Source organism: Equus asinus, chromosome 27 (genome assembly GCF_041296235.1).
Source record: "Equus asinus isolate D_3611 breed Donkey chromosome 27, EquAss-T2T_v2, whole genome shotgun sequence".
NCBI classification, from domain to species: domain Eukaryota; kingdom Metazoa; phylum Chordata; class Mammalia; order Perissodactyla; family Equidae; genus Equus; species Equus asinus.
The window spans coordinates 29,117,181-29,140,517 of NC_091816.1; positions in this window are offsets into that span (position 1 = coordinate 29,117,181).

Genomic DNA, 23,337 nt, shown 5'->3' on the forward strand with positions numbered 1-23,337 from the left:
TAAAAAAAGTAATCTGGAAGCCACAATAAAGAATTCACCATCCAAAAATTATTTATATATTGAGGCATTTACCACATATTCAGGCTGTGGAAAGGAAATATCTTTATTACTTTGAATTACTAAAACAACAGAATATCAGAACAGTTCAAATATTTCAAATATAAATTCTGAGTATATTGAAAAAATTAAAAAATATTTTACAGACTGCTCAATCATAGGTGAGCAGGTAAGTTTTCTCTGCACTTTTATTTCTGCTAAATTTATTGAGCCAAAGGCCAGAAAAAGAAAAAGAAGGAGAAAACAAACCTTGATTTCAACCTGAGCAGAGAATCCAGCTGAATCCCGAGCTGTATATAATGCAAGTTTGAGATATTGAGTTCATGGCTTATGAATTCTCAACTAGCAGAAATTTCTTACTTCATTTTTCGTGAAAGGTTTTATAATGACATGTGAACAGAGATGAGCTTAACATCCTGGTAGGTTAGTTGCTCAGCAGAATTAAAGCATTCAGACATGTGTGACTCCAGCAAATTTAATTGACTTTGAAAAAGATAAAACTCGTGTAGTTTTAAGTAAATATTAAAGCATATGTGGTTCCCTGTATCTCCCTTTTTTTATCTTAAAGGTAGGTTCAGTCTGGGTTGATGGGCTTGGAGATACTCTAGGTCAAGAACTAGTGGGTCTTTCCATTCTCAGGCTATTATCTCCTGTCAACCCAGGAAGACACATCATTAACTTCCTAGCTGCAAAGTAAGGCTTATTCAGAAGGCAGATCAAACTGTGTCCTACCTTTATATATGTGGCTTGCCCAAATGCACACTCATTTCAGTCTCCCTCTATCAAACCTTTTTATGTATGATTAATGAGATAGAAATAAATGTTAAGTAGTATAAATAATTGTTACTCCATGTCCTTATGCCATTTTGAAAAATGGACTTTAGAGTGGTTTCAGCAAGATGGCAAAATCAAAGGAGAACAAATAAAAAGGAATGAAAAAGAGGGAAGAAAGCCTATGTGAACTATGGGATATCTTTAAGAGAAGCAATCTGTGAATTATTTGGAGTCCCAGAAGGAGATGAGAGGGAGAAGGAGACAGAAAGCTCATTAAAAAAATGATTGCTGAGAACTTCCTAAATCGGGAGAAACTTGGCCACCCAAATTCATGAAGCTCATAAGACTCCAAACAAATTCTTCTTAAAAAGATCTTCTCTCTGACACATTATAATAAAACTGTCAAAAAGCAAAAACAAAGAGAGAATCTTAAAAGCAGGAAGAGAAAAGAAACTTATCACTTACAGGGGAGCTCCCACCCATAACACTATCAGTTGATTTCTCAGTAGAAATCTAGAGGTCAAGAAAGGATGGGTGATAAATTCAGAGTGCCAAAAAACAAAAACATTTCCAGCCAACAATACTTTATCTGACGATACTGTTCTTCAGAAATTAAGGAAATAAAAAGACATCCCAAGCAAACAAAAGTTGAAGGACTTCATCACCACTCGACCTGTCTTACAAGAAATGCTGAAAGGAATTCTTCAAGCTGAAATAAGAGAATGTTAATGAGTAAAATGAAAATATGCAACACATTTGTAAAGTGAAGTATATAGTCAAATTCAGAATATTCTACTACTGTAGCATGATAATATGTTAACCACTTAACTCTATTAAAAGGTTAAAAGACTAACACATTAAAAATAACTATAGCTATAATAATTTCTTAAGGAGTACACAATATAAAACCAGGTAAATTGTGACATCAAAAATATAAAAGGAAGGAGAGTAAAAGAATTGAGTTTTTTTTATGTGATTGAAGTAAAATTGTTATCAGTATTAAATAGACTGATATATCCATAATATATTTTATTTAAGTTTCGTGGTAACACAAAACAAAGTGTACAGTAATACACAAAATATAAAGAGAAGGGAATCAAAGCATACCACTAGGGAAAATCATTAATTCACAAAGGAAGACAGCAGAGAAGAAGAAAGGAACAAGGGAAATACAACAGAGCCAGAAAATAATTGTTAAGATAGCATAACCAAGTCCAACCTATCAATAGTTACTTTAAATGTAAATGAACTAAATTTTCTAATCTAAAGGCATAGAGCAGCTGAATGGATAAAAATAAGACCCAACTATGCTGCCTATAGGAGATTCCTTTCAGTTTTAAGGATACAATACATAGGCTCAGAGTGAAGAGATGGAAAAAAAAATATTCCGTGCAGGTAGAAACCAAAAGAGAGGAGGAACAGCTATATTTCTATCAGGCAAAACAGACTTTGAGCCAAAGACAGTAACAAGAGAAAAAGACAATGATCTATATAATGATAAAGGGGTCAATTCATTAAAAGCATGCAGCAATCATAAATATATAAGCACTCAACATCAGAGCACCTAAATATATTAAGCAAATACTAACAGATCTGAAGGGAGAAGCACACAATACACTTATAGTAGGAGTCTTCAGTACTCTACTTTCAACAATGGATAGATCATCCGACAGAAAATCAATAAGGAAAGTTTGGACTTGAGCTATACTTTAGACCAAATGGACGTAACAAACATATACAGAACATCTCATGCAACAGCACCAGAATACACATTCTTCTCAAACATGTATGGCATATTCTCCAGGATAGACTATACGTTAGGTCACAAAATAAGTCTTAGTAAATTTAGGAAGATTGAAATCATAACAAATCATTTTCAACCACAATTATAAGAAACTAGTAATAAAGAACTGAAGGGAAAGTGGAAAGTTCACAAATATGTAGAAATTAAGCAGCACATTCCTGAACAACCAATGGGTAAAAGAAAAAAATCAAAAGGGAAATAAAAACGTAACTTGGGATAAATGAAAACTGAAACTAAACATCCCAAAACTTATGGGGGGTTGCAAAAGCAGTGTTAACAGGGAAGTTTATAGCAATAAACACCTACATAGAGAAAAAGAAACATCTCGAATAAACAACTTAACTTTACACTTCAAGGAACCAGGAAGAGAAGAAACTAAGCAAAGTTTATAGAAGGAAGGAAATAACAAGAGTCAGAGCAGAAATAAATGCAATAGAGACCAGAAAAACAAAAGAAAAAAAATCAATGAAACTAAAGTGCTGGTTTTTTGAGAAGATAAACAAAATTGACAAACTTTAGCTAGACTAAGAAAGTTAGAAATGAAAGAGAAGACATGATAACTAGTGCCACAAAAATATATAGGATCATAAGAGACTACTAGGAACAATTATATGCCCACAAGTTGGAGAACCTAAAAGAAATGGACAAATGCCTATAAATACAAAAACTACAAAGACTCAATCAAGAAGAAATAGAAAATGGAATACACAAATAATGGGAAGGAGATTGAATAAGTAATCAAAAACCTCCCAGCAAAGAAAAACCCAAGACCAATGATTTTGCAGGTGCATTCTACCAAACATTAAAAGAAGAATTAATGTAAATTCTTCTTAAACTCTTCCAAAAAATCAAAGAGGAGGAAACTCTCCCAAACTCATATTACAAGGTCAGCATTATCCTGCTCCCAAAGCCAGATAAGTACACTATAAGAAAACTACAGGCCACTATCCTTGATGCAATAAATTCAAAAATACTCAACAAAATATTAAACTGAATTTTCCAGCACATTCAGAAGTCATACACCATGACCAAATGCGGTTTATCCCTAGGATGCAAGGAGAATTCATCATACATAAATCAATCAATGTGATATGTCACAGTGAAAGAATGAAAGATAAAAATTATATGATCATTTCAATAGATGCAGAAAAAGCATTTGACAAAATGCAGCATCATTTCATGGATATGGAAGAAACATACCTCAACATAATAAAGACCATATATGATGAGCCCAAATATAACATCATGCTCAACAGAGAAAGAATGAAAACTTTTTCTCTACGATCAGTAACAAGAGAAGAGTGACAACTCTCACCACTCCTCTTCAACATGCTACTGGATGTCCTAGCCAGGGCAATTAGGCAAGAAAAAGGAATAAAAGGCATCCAAATCAGCAAGGAAGAAGTAGAATTTTCTCTGTTTACAGGTGAAAAGATCTTACATATATGAAAAACTCTCAAGACTTCACAAAAACTTTAGAAATAATCAGCAAATTCAGTAAAGTTGTAGGATACAAAATCAACATATAAAAATTAATAGTGTTACTATATGCCAACAACAAAATATCTGAAAAAGAAATAAAGAAAACCATCTCATTTAATATAACATTAAAAACAATAAAATACTTGGGTAAAAATTTAACCAAGGAGGTGAAAGATCTGTACACTGAAAACTATAAGACTTTGATGGAAGAAATTGAAGAGGACACAAATAAATGGAAAGATATCCCGTGTTCACGGATTAGCAGAATTAATATTAAAATATTCATGTTACCCAAGGCCATCTATACATTCAATGCAATATCTATAAAAATTCTGATGACGTTTTTCATAGAAATAGAGAAACAATCCTAAAATTCACATGGAGCCACAAATGACCTTGAATAGCCAAAGCAATTCTGAGGTAGAAGAACAAAGCTGGAGGCATCACACTTCCTGATTGCAAATCACATGATAAAACTATAGTAATCAAAACAGTATGGTACTGTCATAAAAACAGACACTGAGACCAATGGAATAGAATCGAGAGCCTAGAAATAAACCCTCACATACGCCATCAAATAATGTTTGACAAGGGAATCAAAAATACTCAATGGGGAGAGGGTATTCTCTTCAATAAATGGTAAACTGGGAAAAACTAGCTAATCACATGCAGGAGAATGAAATTAGACTCCTAATAGACACCACTCACAAAAGTTAACTCAAAATGGATTGAAGATTTAAACTCAGATTGTAAAATTCCTGGTAAAAAAACATAGACAAAAGCTCTTTGCTAGTGGTCTTAGCAATGATTTTTGTATATGACACCAAAACACAACAAAAGCAAAAATAAACAAGTGAGCCTACATCAAACTAAAAAGCTCTGTACAGCAAAAGCAACAATCAACAAAATGAAAAGGCAACCTATAGAGTGTTAAAAAATATTTGTAAATCATCTATCCGATAAGGGGTTAATATTCAAAATATAAAGTAACTCATACAACTCAATAGTAAAAAAAAATAATTTTATTTCAAAAACGGACAGAATACATGAATAGACATTTTTTAAAGAAAACATTCAAGTGACCAACAGATACATGAAAAAATGTTCAATATCACTAATAATCAGGGAAATTCAATCAGAACCACATTGAGATATCACCTCATATCTGCCAGAACGGCTACTATCAAAAAGACAAGAGATAACAAGTGTAGGCAAGGATATGGAAAAAATGGAACACTTGTGCCCTTTTGTTGTTAATGTAAATTGGTATAGCCACTATGGAAAACAGTATGGAGCTTCCTCAAATAATTAAAAATAGAACTGCCATATGTTCCAGCAATCTCGCTTCTGGGTATATATCTAAAAAGTGAAGTGAAATCAGAATCTCTAAGTGGTATATTGACTCCCATGTTCATTGCAGCACTATCCACAATAGTCAAGACATGGAAGCAAGCTGAATGCCCATCAGAAGATGAATGAATAAAGCACATATGGTATATATGTACAATGAAATATTATTCAGTCATGAGGAAGAAGGAAATCTTGCCATTTGCAAGAACATGGATGGACCTTGAGGGCATTATGCTAAGTGAAATAAGTTAGAAAAAGAGAAATACTGTATGATACCACTTATATGTGGAATCTGTGAAAGCCAAACTCATAGAAACAGAGAGTAGAATGGTGGTTTTCAAGTGTTGGAGGTTGGGGAAAATGAGGAGATGTCAGTCAGAGGGTACAAACTTCCATTTAAAGATGAATAAGTTTTGGAGATCTAATGTACAGCATAGTGACTATAGTTAACAATGCTGTATTATATACTTGAAAGTTGCTAAGAGAGTAGATATTAAATGTTCTCACCACAAACAAGAAAAGGTAATTATGTGAGCTGTTGGAGGTTTTAACTAACCCTATTGTGATAATCATTTCACAATATACAGGCGTATCAAATCATCATGTTGTACACCTTAAACTTACACAATCTTATATGTCAATTATATTTCAACAAAGCTGGAATACAATAAAACAAACTTTGCTAAAACATTTTAGAATTACAAAAATATAAGGAAGAAATAAATAGTACAAGTTTTTGCATACCTCAGACCCAGTTTCCTCTATGCTTAGCTTCTTACATCTTAGTATGGTACATCTGCTATGATTAATGAACCCATATTGATACATTATTACTAACTTAGATTTTTTTAGTTTTTCTGTTCCAGAATCCTATACCACATTGAATTTAGTTTGCCTGTGTCTTTAGGCTCCTCTTGACGGCAACAGTTTCTCAGACATTCCCTGTTTTTGACGACCTTATCAGTTTTGAGCATTACTGGTCAGATGTTTCGTAGAATGTCTATCTGTTGGAATTTATATGATGTTTTTGCATGAATAGACTGAAGTTCTGGGTTTGGGGAGGAAGATCATAGAGGTAAAGTGTCATTTCTATCCCTTTATATTAAGTGTACATATTATCAGCATGACGTATCAATGTTGATATTGACCTTGATCACCTGGCGGAAGTAGTATTCGTCGATTTCTCCACTATAAAATTACTTTATTTTAACTCATTTGGAAGAAAGTCACTATGCACAGTGCAACAAAATAAAGTAGTATTGAATTATGACACAAAGTATTAAATAAATATCCTTGCGTACATAACAATATAAATAAATCGAATTAAACAGAGAAGAGATGAATCTCCCATGCAGAAGAATTCCAAATAATTTATGTAGATGTCCTCACTCAAGGAGGTAAAACGTAACTCCCCACACCTTAAGTGACCTTCCTTTTGACTTCTCTCAATGGGGGCATGTCTAAGCAGACTTCCAGGAGATGGCAGAATAGGGATTGACAATATTTAAGCATATGCTAGCTGATATTTTCCAAAATTAAATAAAGCCAGATAAGTTCCTATTCAAACATTCTAATGAACTCTAAGCATTATAGTTCTAATGACACTGAAGAACATTTAAAAGAAAGAAAAACTTGAAAGCGCTTAGAGAAAAAAGAAAAGTATTTATAAAAGAATGACACATTTTCATGGCACATGAAACTCTTAAGGACAAAAACAGCAAGGTAAGAAACAAACATACTAAATACTAGAATTGGTGACATATTTACTGAAGTTTTAGGAAAGAATTTCCAGGACAGAAGAAAACAAATCTCATTAGTGAAGTGATAGATTTGAAGCCTTGTAAACATCAATCATGAAAGTTTACAAATTTACACTGCTCCTGGATTTCTTCTGCATTTTGGTAATGATATACTTTTTTTTTTTTGGCCGAGGAAGATTGCCCTGAGCTAACATCCACTGAGAGTCCTCCTCTGTTTTTTTACTTGAGGAAGGTTAGCACTGAGCTAACATCTGTGCCAATCTTCCTCTATCTTCTTGTATGTGGGACACCTCCACAGTGTGGCTGGTGAGAAGAGGAGGTCCGTGCCTGGGATCTGAACCTGTGAACCCAGGCCACTGAAGTGGAGCACAGAACTTTAACCACTCAGCCACTGGGCCAGGCCAGAGAGATACATTTTTAAACATACACATCCACACATGCGCGCACAGATACTCCAAGTATTTGAATTTTTGTGTGCTTACGTCTGTGTGAATGTATGCGTATATATATTTATATTAGTGAATGTGTTTCTGTATGTCTAAGAGAACAGAGTCACTAGCAGCATATTCCCTTATAAGAGTCAAGCAGTTTTCTAAGTTGCTTGAGTTATTCCTAGGGAATTTTTATATGCTGGAAAATTGTCTTAACTGAGAAATTACAAAATCTGTAATGCTTTAGGAGAATTTGTTAAATTCCCCTATGTATACTTGATATTAACAATCATTTATTCTCTCAGGCATATATATTGATATATTTTCTTTAATTTTTGTGAGTTAAATAGTATTCACCATCATTTAAATAAAATATCTGATAAATTTTGGTAGTTTCAGGAAAATAATTTATCATATGTCTTGCACAAAATATCCTAGTGCCTATCCTAGTTGAATTCGTTACATTTAAATCTAAGTATTTTTCTGATTATTTAGAAGGGCATGTTAATTTCTTCTAGCATTTAAACTTTTGTAAAATGTAATCAATTATTTATGAAATCTTATTTTGGCAAATTTCAGCCATTTGAATAATACTGAGGTGAAAATTGATAAAAAGACACAAATGCGCTTGTCACCCTCATGGTTAACAACAAACACATCATTAAAATTACAAAGCTACGTTGTCAAAAACTAAAGACCTATCTTAACACTGGCAGAAGTATAGTTCACTGAAAGAAAGTATAAGAACGTTCAAGTTTATGTGTAAATTACCTTCAGTTCTCTTCACTCGGCAGGGTGGTTAGGGATTAAAAAAAGTAGTGGTCTCTTAGGCACGTAATGTTTACAAGTTCAGGATTTTGTGTACTCAGAATTTTTTTGAAAATGACATAATCTTGCTCAAAACATCACCCAGAAACCCATTTGCTCTCACAAGAGACGTTTTAATTAACAGTCACATCTGTGCTATTACACTATATTTTTGCAAAGCTAGCAACAACTTACACCACATTATGAAATTATGAAAAAATGCATAAATCTCAAAGGACTTGTTTGGTGTTTCAAGACCCAGAAGTAGTCATTCCTACGCCTCTATGGTCTGACCTTGAATTACTCAAGTTTTTGGTAATGATATTATTAAATATTTAATAGTATAATATTTTGAGCAACTTTCAAACATAAATGACATTAAAAATTAACCTGTTTAAATTATTAAAGGTTACCTGAATAAATTTGATTAGAAATCTGTTTCAAATCTATTTTTAGTAGCAGTGATGCTAAAAGGTGAAATTTTCCAAGAGAACAATCAATCAATAGGTTAATATTTAAATGAAATATATATTAAACATTAAAAGTCTAGAATCACTTTGTAAGGTTGGGGGTTGCTTAAAAGCATTGCGATAAATCATTTTGGCTACATTATCCTCATCTAACTTCTGTATAGAAAATCTTTATTGAAAAAAATAATCACTGGCCTAATTATATACAGCTTTAATTAGCACCATAAGATCAAATGTTTTCTGTATCTTTCTTCATTCTTCAGAGTTTCCTATTCTTTCTTTTATTCTAATTTTAACATATTATTTTCTAATCATTCATTGGACATGTTGACTGAAAATTCTGCGAGGCATTCTTTTTCATCTGTAAATTAGAATTCACATTCCAACTCATTAATTCATATGTAATATTTGATAGTAAAAATACCATTGAAATAAGGGAAATTGAAATCTATATTTATTCAGTTAATTGTTTTAAAACCTTTGCTAAGTTGATGGCTATTTCTGCACTTATAAAGTATAGTATTTCAGAACTATAATGAGCTACATATTGAACATATTAATATTGGTTCTCATTAAAAAAATATAAATGTACACAGTGGAAAAGCATTTAATATTATGTCAAATATTTCAAATCATTTCTTGGAAAACTGTTGAAGCCTCACTCAACTTTAAGTCACATGCAAATCCAAGAATTAATTACAATTCATTTTATGGAACAGTAAAGCAGAACTTCTAAAAATCTGTTGTTTTTCAGAAAGTTTTAAATAGTACGATGAAATTTTCCTTGATATCTCTGGAGGCAGGAAACGCTGATTTAATTTGGTAATGATAAGACTTGCCCCCTTTTAAACAGAATATTTAAAATATGTGTCAGCTAACTCTGATGATTTAATGATTTCATGTGGAAAATTCAGTGTCACATGTAACAATATTGTTTTTTCCAAAAAACAAAAAGAGATTGTGGATTGTCATTCTAAAATTTGATACAATAAATGTATGAAAGTTTGAGGTTTTTAATCAAAGTTATGATGTTTATAATTAATATTGTTTAATCCCAGTATACAAAGAAATTTACATTTATACCAACGAATGTAAGTACATGAATTTAGTTTGTGACTGTTCCTTTCCTTCTTTGTGAAATACTTCTTTTACATTACCTGTTCTATTTTTGCATTCATTAAATAAACCTACACAATGTTTTAGTACGTCTAGACACATATGACCAATTTTCATTGATATGAATTATGCAACATCATGTCTCTCTTCCTGAAGAATTGCAAATCTTCATATATACCGTATAATTGAGATTGGAACTATTAAATGCATCTCATCTTTAAAAATGAAACAGACTTCAGAGTGGTCCAAGCCCAAAAACTGAGGTTAGCCTTAGACTTAAAAAGAGAAAACAAAAGAAAAACAAAAAACAAAGTACACATTCCCCTGAGATAGCAGAGAAATAAGAGAAGTTGTTTCAGATGCAGTTAAGGTTATAGGTCGTTGAGTATCCCCTGATGACTTGAGGAAGTATGAGAGACTCAGAAAACAAAAGCCATCAATAAACGCTTCATAAAACTCACTAGGAAACTGGAAAATTGCAGGAAGATTACCAACGTCAGAGTCTCTGAATCTTCAGTGACACCCATGGGCAGAGCCATGTGATTTGCCGGGATAAGGTTTAGCACCCTGGGTAAAAGAAATGGGAATGATTCTTGTAGCATTAATACAAGATTGGAGTGTGAGGGACAATTTGTCTCAGGAGAAAGGGAATTTTATAAATAATCAAGAGTATGATTGGAATAATGAACTGTATCGCTTAGATTGGCCAAGGAAAAAAAGTCAAACAATAAACTGATTTTTAAATTAGGAGAAAATGGTTATTTCAAAGACCTAACTATAACGATAGAGCTGATAAGGACAAGTAGTGGAAAGAAGGGCTTGGCTGAAATGGTGTGATAGAAAGTACTTAACAAGAAGTGGAGAATAGGACTATGGCATTGAAGAGTGAAGGACAATTTTATGTACAGCTGTGAGAGTAACTAGAGATGAAAGCCATTTGAGATTACTTTAAAATATATTTCTCATGGAGACAAACACACTAAACCTCAGTTTCCCTATATGACAGAAAATAAAATAACGTGACTTAAGTATTGTGGGAATTGAACGATAACAAGTGATCAATACAACACTGGCACATTGTTATGAAATATTTCCCATGCATGAATGCAATTTTTTAATTCATTTATTAATTTGGTTTTTTCTCTTCCCTCATTAATGATAAAAGAAGTAAGACTGAGGCCAGAGACAATCTGGCAGCTGCCGAGCTATGAGATACAAAGATGGAGTCACTCCTGTCAAGACTTTTGAAATGGAGCCCAGGATTAATTAAGGAAGTGGGACCTGTGCATGTACACAGCACTGCAAGCACCAGACTTCACCTGATCACAGAACCATATCCTGGAACGTTTTGTCCCCCAGACAAAAAACTGCTTAGAGGTAGCCCCAAGGCCAATCATACACTGATAAGTCGTCTTGTGCCAGATCAGAACCAATCATCAATTGTTCAAAAAAACTTATTCAGGCTTGTGGCTTTTGCCTTCATAACCCCCTGCCTCTTTTTCCTCAGGGGGGCCTCTGAGTTTTTCTCTGAGATCTGTGCTCCAGGAATTGCAATTCTGAATAAAAGCCTCACTTTCTGGATTTTAATTTTTGCCTCTTCCAGCTGTTCTTTGTGGTTAACACTAACAAAAGGGCCAGAGGATTGTGATCCTGATAGTTTCATTTGCCAGATTTTTATTTTTCAAATGAAATATTGCCTCTGTCTGGGAGCTACTTTCCGCTGGGTTTCGATGTGTCTTGCTGAATCAGTTTTGTCTGTCCTGTTACAAATGCAAATCAGTATTTCAAACCTGCCTACCCTTTCCTGTTCAACGCCTTGGCCGCTAAGTCAGTCATAAAGTCCATCAGACTTTCTGAAAGATGCTTTTTGGTTTCTGGGTAACTAGCCCACTGTGGTTTGTTGAATGACTTGACATGCGCAGTCTACCTTCTCTAGGCCTCGTAGACTGCCTTTTTACATCAGTCTCATAGTCCTGGGCTCCTTTATTGAGTTACTAGCAAGCATATAAGGAGATGCTCATTTCTATTGTTTTGCAAACTATTCTGACTGCAAAAAGCAAAAGAGTCAAGCTAAAGAGTTTCCCTTTATCTGCATCAGTAATTTCACATCTAGCAGTGAAATTTTTATTTTCATGTAGCTTGCTCAAGTGTTCCATTTTTTCCTATTACATTTTTCATTGAAATGATTTCTGTTTCTCGGCATGAAGTCAGACTAGATATAATTATTGACTGATTTCTCCACCATTAACTTTGAGAATCACTTGCTTGTTGCTCAGCCATTTGTCTGTAGATATATTAATTATAGAATCTATTTCACGTACTTTTTCTGGTAATTGTTTTAATAATCTTTCATGTCTTCCTGAAAATCTTAGGACCTGTACAAGGAAAAATTATCAACCAGATATATAACACCCTTTCTGTGAAAATAAAACAGGATGGAAAATCCAGATTACATTGTAACAGTCCTTTGATATATTCTTCTGTTTATCACTCCTAAATAGGTGTTTCAATGTCAAACTCAACTCTCAGTTTTGTTCCAAAATGGAGACTTTCAGGGCAGCATGAAGCTTTATTAACTCTTTCAGCTCACTGGGATTCCATTAAAGTTAGTGCTTTGATGTGTGAAAGCTAAGGGATAAGAAATAGTGTGAATTTTTGATGACACTTTGATATTTCTCACAGTTCCATTCCTCGAGTGTATTCAGTGTTGTAATTAAGTTGCTCTTAAGTGTACTAAAGAGTACCCTGGGGCTATAAAAGCGATACCTTCTGACGGTGCCAGGTTGGTGACCAGGGTTGAACTAAGACTCTGTGAAAATCAGATAATTATATTGACCCCTACATTGTCAATTTTTTTCTCTCACTGATGTACTATTATATACCTACGTTTAATGTTAAGCAGTATGAGTATATAAATATATACTGGCTTTTTAACGCTGTTAGTTGAATAGTAATAGACATATTAGATCTTCCTGTGGTAATTTCTTTGGCTCAACAGGCAGCCAATTAGCACTGTAGGACATAGAAATATAACATCACAAACAAGCTATTTGTGGATTTCAGTGTTAAATTAGTTTTCTTTTAATTCAATGAAAGTAATGCTAATGATAAGATCTAATGAGTGAACATGCATTCTCAAGCATTTTCTTTTATCTCTAATTCATTTTATTTTTCTTTATCACTTTGATTTAACATTGAAGGGGACTCATTAGGGAAAGCACAAAGATACTAATGTAAAGATTTAAGCGATGTAAAGAGCACTGTACAAGGTACAGGTCCGTATCGAATAATTTTAATTAAAATAATGGAACTAGGAAGGCATTTCGGAAGATGGTAATCTCTAAGCTTGATAAACTGCAAGAGCCATCTATGTATGGCCAAGTATTGTCTTTTCTCAGCTCATGTACGATGAAGAAAATGAAAGAAACATAATTTACTATTGTACTAAGAAATATTTTATGTTCAACAAAATTTTTAACATTGAGATTGTCCTGTAATTTGCATTCTTTAATAATTCTTTCTAATGACACAAAACCTTTATTTCATTTCCATTCACTAAGGAATTCCATTCACTAAAGAATATGTACTAATTCTGATTTATAGAAAAAAATTCCTTTCTGTATTCAGATAGATGAATTCAGCAGTTATGAAAGCAGTCCCATAATTTAAATTCAGTCAGTCAGTCATGGGACCATTTGGTGTGGTTGTTTTGTTGCACTATCTAGATAACTTAGCTGAATGAAGAATTATTACAGATTCCCTGGGAAAAGTGCTTTTGCAGGAGTAGCTGAAGCACTGAGAAGATCTTGCTCAATAAATAGCACAATGCAATTTGTGAGTCAAAAATATGTGATGTCAAGATGAAGGGACTGTCAACACAATAAAAGGAGAGAAGAAAAAATATAAAAATATGACTCACAAGTTCATATCAGGATTTTAAATTGCTACTGCCAGCATTTTATCAACAACTTGACAACCTTATGGTATATTTCTTATAAGTCAATTTGATTTGCAAGCATTATGCCTTACAGTACCACCTTTGGACCTGGCCAAGAAGAGCTTAGATCTTCTGACATGGGCCTGGCACATTTGAGGGGCTCACTCTGGCTCTTGTCTGCCCACACTCTTTCCTGCAGGGCCAAGAAGAGCGTGCCCAACCTAATGAGCGCTACCTCCCCTTTGTAGATATGCTGGAACCACTCTCTGCCCAAAATGAGCCTCAGTCTGGCTCCAGGGCCTGTGCCAACTTCTTTGCCAGCGTTATGATTGAATGAACATTTGCTAAGTACAGAATTGGGGTGTCAGAGTGTGAGCCATGGTCCAACAAGGACCACAAGGGAAAGTGAACTAGAGAAGTTTATTACTTATAATTCCTGAAGGAAGCATACAACATGCCTTGAGTGCCCACATGGGAAGGTGAAGGCAAGGTACAGGCAGAGAGCAAACAGCAGGACCTGGGGCACTTGTCTTTATTAGTTTGTGGATGGAGTGCTTTTGGGGTTCCCAGGCGAAGACCAAATTGGTCAACTCAAACCAAAAAGAAGAGGGTTTTGGTAAGCTCCGCAAGGTCTTATCTAACAAGGGGAAGGATCTGAGGCAGGAGAGACTGTTTATCATCAGGGGCTTTGGGATATCATATCAGGAACTTACACTAACTTGTGACTCTGGGGGCTGTTATCTAAGAAACGCACTTGAGAGAGGGGCTATTGTCAGTTCCAGCCTCCTGCAGGCCACTTAACCACACAAAATGGATGTCGAGGCAGCAATATTATAGAGCAGTTTAGCTAAACTCCCAGCAGCCAGGGAGTCCTCCTTGGATCAGATCACCATGTAGGACTAACCCTGATTCCAGAGGGTTGTTCAAAGAGGAATTGTTTGGGTTTGTGTAGAGACTGCACTGCAGAATGAGCTGGGATGAGTAGGCTAGAGTACATGCAGCAATGAATGGAAGGCGCTTCATGGAGGGAACCAGAGAGTGGAAAGAGAAGAGGGATGGACTGTGAGCCTTCTAGGTGATAACAAAGATGTATTCGTCAAAATAGGAGGATAGCAGATATTTTGCTTAATAGTTCGGTAAATAACTTAAAAATCTGAACATGTGGTATGTGAGTTTTCCTTTTTGTTCCTTTTTGGTACTGCAAATGTTAAGGACCTACCCAATACAATTTTCATCCAACCAGAAATGCCACAGAGTATAATATGCACCACTATTTACTTTTCTATAAACAACAATTCAGAAACATTGGCAATTAAACTATTACACAATGCTTCAATGACTTAGATTTATAGGTTTTGAAAGAGCTTTCTTGACTTATTAAAAGATATATTTTTATCATGTATCACTCTGTACTTACTTTAAAAAATACAAGTGAAAAAAGTTCATTAAGTTATGCCTAAATGTTTTTTTATATTAATATTCTTGGTATTTTGAGTCAGTTATTGATTTTAGTGTGTCTGTATCTTCATTTTTCCATACAATACTTTCCTCTGTGTTTTGAAGGGCTTTGGTAATGCAGGATTTCTGAAAGAATATTCCTTTATTTTCTTTAGAAATTTTTCAGGCTCCTGACACCCTTTTGGTAATAACTGATCTTCACGTATTCTGTGTATTATTACTGGCAACAGAAGAAGTTCAGGCGAAGTTAGCACATTAAAGGAAATGGCAATGCCACCATGAGATTCTCTTAGCCAATAACGGTTTCAAAACATGTTCTAATTTAAAAAATGTTAAAATCTGAATATGTGTGTGGGCATGTGCACACAGACGTGACGAAACAAGGTCATTTATTTATAATGTTCTTAACAACACTGAACTTGAAAAATCCACCAAGCACTCTCTTTTAGCTGGCATTATTGTCTCAGCTCTTAACTGTTTTAATATTCTTCTCCTTTACCTTCCACTCTTCTGCTTCCTTCTTCTTTGTTATTTTCTTCATGTATCATAAAGGTCATTGGGGGCATTTGCTTTATTATTATGCATATTACACACATATGCCTGATTCATTAACTGTGAAATATTTTGAGATATTGCTGAAAATGCCCAGGTTTCATTTATCAATTGATGTTGAAAATGAAACCTGTAGTCTATTCAGCTACATTTTATCATATGACAATTGATATTTCATAAAGATACTTTAGGTAGACTTAATTATATTAAAAATAAAATTAATCATTATAAAAATTTATATTTTGTTTAGTAAAATTGTGCTAGGCCATTTATTCATTATATATCAATTATGGATTTCATGTTATTGAAAGGAGGTGTAGTTTCATTGAGTTATTAACCAAAAGTCACTATTTTAAATCTGTTTACTTTTTTCTTTCTGGGACCTTAGAGATGAAAAACCTCATGGTTTCCTCCTAATTATATAATGCAGTCTCCATGACATTCCATCATTTGATCTATACCCATAATTTTAACATCATCCTTCATCATTTTCCCATTGTTTCCTGAAGTTAAGCCACACTAGTCTCTTCTAATTCCTGTTAACCACCATGACTCCTCTCTCTCAATTTTTCTGCTCCATTTATGAGTCCTTTCTCAGACAGTTTACTCTTCTAGGAATCCTAATTTCTTTACTATGCTTATTGTTTATAGATTATTCCTTTTTAATAAGTTAATTAAAGTTTAACGTTTGAATTTTTTTAAGTTTTTGGATCAAATTATTATAAACAAAGCTAGTATGATCATTCATGTACAGAATTTTGTGTGAAAATAAGTTTTAATTTCTCTAGGTGTGCAGTTTCTGTGTTTGATTCTATAAAAAACTGACAAATTGTTTTCCAGAGTTGCTGTGGTAGGTGGAATTTAAGATAGAGCCCCAAATTCCCACCTGCTAGCATACGTGCCCTCTATATAAACTCTTCCCGTTGAGTGCCAGTAACACCTGTGAATATGAGAATGCTCTTTGTTATAGCTAAAGGAATTTTGAAGATGTAATTAATGTCCCTATTCAGTTGACTTTGATAGTCAAAAGAAAAGAAATAGTCAAAAAAAAGGTTATCTTATGTGGACCAGACATAATCAGATGAACCCTTTAAAAGAGACTCAAAGAAACAAAGATTGATCTGCTGACCCGAGGGGAAAAAAACACCATCTAGTTGAGTGGGTCATGTGGTAAGGACCCAAGAGAGTCCACTATATGTTGAGAACAGTCTCCAGCCAAGATGGGTAGAGAGTACAGCATGCATTCGACCTTCTTGGCTTTTCAGTGTATTGCCTGAGAAGCTGGTTTCTGTCTCATTTCATGGAGTGCTGATGGAATCACCATAGGTTGGATGCCTGGGGGCAATTAAGAACTAAGAAAGGGGAAGGCTCCCTGCTTACTGCAGGTGGCATGGCTCTGTGAGATTGAGAGAAGGCACAGAATCCAAGACTTCTCCCCCAGGAAAAGAGGTAGAAGTGTTCAGCTTGCCTGTAACATCTCTGGCTCATGAGTGAGCTACCCGAGGAGGTAGTTTCAGTTTCTTCTCACTTAGAGTGCTGGTGGAACTGGCATAGTTTAGTGGGGGAAGCTAAGTACAAAGGAAAAGGGGCAAGAGGCTTACTGCACCCATCCTGGCTCTGCAAGACAGAGAGAAGGCATAGAACTCGAGAACTTTCCCATAATGAAGGAGGGACAGAAATAAAATATGCCTCCAACGTCCTGGCCCAGGGTACAACAGTCATATATGAAAGGAAGCAAGAGATTATGGGCTCCTGAAAGAAAAAGAAACAAGTCAATTCCTCCATTTAAGGATTTATATGGACAAGTCCAGAGAAGACATATTCATAGAAATGGTCAACAAAATACTAGCAAACTGAATTCAACAGCACATTTAAAGTATGAAACCAATAGACCAGCCTTATAGGAAATGCTAAAAGAAATTCTTCAATTTTGAAACAAGAGGATACTAGACAGTAAAACAAATGCATATGCAAGTATAAAACTCACTGTAAAAGTAAGTATATAGACAAACATAGAATAATGTCGTATTGTAATGGTGATGTGTAAACAACTTTTAATTTTAGTATGAAAGCTAAATGATAAAAGTATCAAGAATAACTATAGCTACAAAAATGTCTTAATGAAGACACAAAATAAAAACATGTAAATTGTGACATATACAACATAAAATGTATGTGTGTGGGAGAATTAAAAGTGCAGAGTTTTTGGATGTGATTGAATTTAATTTATTATCTGTTTTAGTCAAGGTTATTCAGAGAAACAGAACCAATAGGTTACATATGGAGAAATTTATTACGAGGAATTGGGTCACACAGTTATACAAGCTTGAACAACTCTATAGACTGAATGGACCCACACAGACATACACAGAACATTTCACACAGGAGCAGCAGAATACACGTAATTGTCAAATAGACACGGAATATTCTCCAGGATGGATCACATTTTAGGTCGCAAAACAAGTCTTAACAAATTTAAGAAGATCAAAATCATACCAAGTATCTTTTCAAACAATGGAATGAAACTAGAAATCAATAAGAGAAGGAACACTGCAAAATTCACATACATGTGGAAACAAACAATACACTCTTCAACAATCAATGGTCACAGAAGAAATCAAAAAGAAAATTAGAAAATAATCTCAAGATAAACGAAACCAAAACATAACATACTAAACCTTATGGGATGTAGCAAGGTCAGTACTAAGAAGGAAGTTTATAGTGATAAACATATACATTGAATATTAATAAAGGTCACAAATAAACAACCTATATTTACACCTCCAGGAACTACAAAAAGAAGAACAAACTGAGCCCAAAGTTTGCAGAAGCAAGAAAATAATAAAAAATTAGATAAGAAATAAATGAGATATAGAATAAAATAAACAATGGGAAAAAATCAAGGAAACTGAGAATTGTTTTTTGAAAAGATAAACAAAACTGACAAACTCTTAGCTAGACCAACTACGAAGAAAAGAAAAAAGATTCAAATATACAAAATCAGGTGTGAAAGAGGAGATAATACAACTGGAGCCACAGAAATAAAAAGGATCAGAAGAGACTACTATGAGCAATCATATAATTTATAGCTGAAGATTTGGATAACATAGAAGAAATGGAGAAATTCCTAGAAGCATACAAATTACCAAGACTGAGTCATAAAGAAAATCTGAATACACCAATAACAAATAACAAAATTGAATAAGTAACCAAAGACCTCCCAACAAAGGAAAGCCCAGGGCCAAGTGGCTTCACTGATGAATTCTACCAAAGATTTACACAAGAACTAATGCCAATCTTTCTCAAACTCTTCCAAAAAATAGAAGAGGAGGGAACACTTCCAAACTCATCTTACGAGCCCAGCATTACCCTGGTACCTAAACCGGACAAAGACATTACAAGAAAAAAACTACAGGTCAATGTGCCTGATGCACATTGATGCAAAATGGTCAACAAAATGCTAGCAAACTGAATCCAACAGCACATTAAAAGTATCAAACAGCATGATCAAGTGGGATTTATCCTTGGGATGCCAGGATGGTTCAACATATACAAATCTAAGTCCTTGAAATTTTCTGAGTTGACGATCATGTTGTCTGTTACTAAGGATAATTTCATTTTTTTATTTTTCCAATCTGTATATCTTTTGTTTCATTTTCTTTCTTTATTGCTCTGTCTAGTACTTCCTGTACTACATTAAATAGGATTGCTAAGAGCAGACGTCCCTGTCTGGTTCCCAGTTTTAGTGAATAGTCTTCAGTGTTTCACCACTAAGTGTGATGTTTAGTAGTGATTTTTCTGTCAGCTATTTGGGAAGATTTTACTAGTGATTTATCTGTTTCTCTTTTCAGTTCTATCCGTGCTTTCTTCATGTATTCTGAAATTCCATAATTAGGTTCATAAACACTCAAGATTGTTGTATCTCTGGTGAATTACTCCCTTCAGTATTAAGTGACCCTATTCTCCCTAGTAATATTTTTTCTTAAATCTACAGTATTTTATATTAATATAGTCACTCCACAGACATCCTCTGCTTTTTAATTGGGGTGCTTCGCCTATTGAATTTATTTTGACAACTGATAGGGTTAGATTTGTATCAACCATTTTGCTGTGTTTCTTTTCCTTGTCCCATTTCATCTTAGTTTTCCCTTTTCTGTTTTCATTTGAATTAACTGAGTTTTTATAATTATGCACTATTTGCTTTGTTGGCATATTAGCTGTGATTCTTTGTGTATGTGTGTGTGATTGCCTTAGATTTTCTAGCACACATTTCAAATAGTATTATATCACTTAAACCTTAAATAAACCATAAAATGAATATTTTCATATCCACCTTCCTGTACTTTGTGCTATTCTTTATAAATTTATTTCCACATATGTCATAAACATCACAATGTGTTGTTATTTCGTTATAAACAATCGTCTTTGAAGGAAATTTAAAATAGGAAATTATTTTATATTTACCTATTTACCATTTCCAGAGTTCTTCATTTCTTTGCCGAGATCTGTGTTTCCATGTGTTATCATTTTATTCTGCCTGATGGACTTCTATTAACATATTTTTGGTGCAGCTCTGCAGGTGATAAATCCTTGTAGCTTCTCTGTGTTTCAGATAGTCTTTATTTTGCCTCTGTTTTGAGAGATCTTTTGACTGAGTATAGAATCCAGGTTGACAATTTTCTTTGGTCCATCTAATTGTTGCTCTATTTTATTTTGTATTACCTTGTTTTCATCCTTATATTTGCTCTTCTATACATACTATCCTTTCTTTCTCTGGTTACTTTTAAATTTTTCTCTGGATCTCTAGTTTTGAAAAACTTGATGATAATGTGCCTTCCTGTAGTTTTCTTCATATTTCTTGTGCTCGGAGTTCATTGAGCATCTTGGATCTGTGGGTTTATAATTTTCACAAAATTGGGGAAAATTTTGCTGAGATTTCTTCAAATGTGCCTCTGCTTTAAACCTGGTACCTCTTTTTGGCTGTGGCCTGGGTGCTCTCTCCAGGCGGTAAGCTGAGGCATTCATAGGTCTTGTATTTTTAATTTCTTCTCTCTCCAGTCCTGCACCGCCAAATATTATCCACTGTCTGAAAACCATCAATTTATTCATTGTGTACAGTCTCTGAGGCATTTAGGAGGGTGGTTAAAACATTGCGGCCAGAATTAGAAGTGCTCCCACTCTTTTAAAAGTGTGGGAACTTTATGCTTAATGAGTCTCCTCAAGATTCACAGCATGCTTATCGATTCACTCATTCTTGTGAAACAGGATATGTTTTAGCCGAATTTGAAGTACAAAAAATAACCGATACTTAATCTCCTGATAATGTGTGAGATGAAAATATGCGCTCACTTTAAAAAATTCTTTGCTTTGTCTTCTTCCCAATGTCTAAATAGCAGAACATTCCCCAAATCAGTCTTTGACCTTCTTCTCTGCTCTATAGGCACTGTGTAGGGGATCTCGTCTAGTTTTACAGCTTTAAAAAGTCAGCTGCAGAATGATATCATCAAATTTATAGCTCTGAAGATTTTCTCTCATGATCTCATGATTCATATATGCAGCTATCTTAACTGTAACACATTTTTGATTGGATATAAAATACAGACTGAAAATTTCATTAAACAGAAAGAAAAGAAAAGAAAGAAAGAAGGAAAGAAACAAATAACTGTAGATTCCATATCCCATCTCCCCACACCTGTTCTTCTGCTGGCTTTTCCACCTTGATAAATGGCAAAATTTTGTGCAGCTGCTTGGATGGGAGGAGGTGGGAAGAATGCTTGTAGTTTTCTTATTCTTTCCTTCCCTTTCCTCCAGCCTCAAACCATATCTACACTATCTCCTAAATATATCATATATCTGACCACTTTTCACTCTCTCTGCCAATATGATGTTCTCCCCAACTATTTCAAAGATCTTTACATTGGTTTACATTAGTTTGCCTACTTTTACCTTCCGAAACTTTCACTTCCCTTCCTGAACTCTTCTTAAACTTTACTTCCTGAACTTTATTTCCTACCCACAGGCAGAAAATGTCTCTCCCATTTCTTGACAAGCTCTCTCACATTTGGTCATTCCTTACTGTGAATTACAATATGGCTTCTGCTAAAAAAACTTCTTTCAACCCACTCTTTCCTTGACTCATCCCATTTCAGAACAAATGAACTTATTTAATTTCTTTGAACAGTTCAATCCTATTCTGAACTCGGAGCCTTTTCACTTGCTGTCTCATCTGCGTAGAATTCACTTTATTTTAATATCTCCATACAGATGTTTCATTTGGATATTGTCTTCTTGTTATTAATATCATCAGAACTGATAAATTCAGACTAATTTAGCTTTTTGAATAAAAGTAACAACATAAATTAATCTACTTTGAATAATAAAAGTCAATCATACTTAATAAAAACATAAAAATCACTAATAAACTTCTCTATGATTACTTGTCTATAGGTAGATACTGTAAAATAACTTTTTTATTATGAAAAACTTAAATGCAAAAGAAGCCTAATATGATTTCTTCATCACATAGCTTCCACAATTACCAACTCAAGTCTAAGAATGTATTATTTATACCTAACTACTTCTGGAAATTTTATCTTTCCATATATAGAAATTTAAATATGTATCTCTAAAATATAAGAATTCTTTGTTAAAAACATAGGCACAATATCACTATCATACCCATATTTTTTAAAAAATGTATATTCTCTAATACTCAGTAACTGTTTGTATCTTTCCACTTGTCTTAAAAATTTCATCATTATCATTTTGTTTGTTGGAATTAAAATCCAAATAAATTAACCCTATTTTAATTGGTAGATACACACACATACACACACATGCATGTGCACTCACATGAACAAATTCTTTTATCTGCTAGTTTCACCTCTATTTTATTTCGTAATTTATTTGTTGAAAAAACAAGGCCTTTTTTCTGTGGAAATTTATATAGTCTGGATTTTACTGATTACATCTTCATACTATAGGTAGGACATTTCTCTGACATTTGTGTTTTTGCAAATGAGTAGTTGGATCTAGGTTCAGATTCAGGTTTGACATTTTGGACAGAACTATGGAAGCGGTATTATGTTCCTCCATCAGGTGGCACAGTTTGTCTCTGGCTGTCTCTGTTTTTATGATGTCATCAGTCATGATGATTCATATCTATATTTCCTTTTCCATGATAGGTTTATTAAAGTGAATTTACTGTTGCTTAAAAATGGTGGATCATATTTCGATGATAATCACAGTATTGGGGGCAAGATTTATTCAGTAGAGTTGGTAGATCAAAGGTATGGTTCAGTTTAACTTTGATAGAACTAGTGTTAATTTTGAAAGAGAA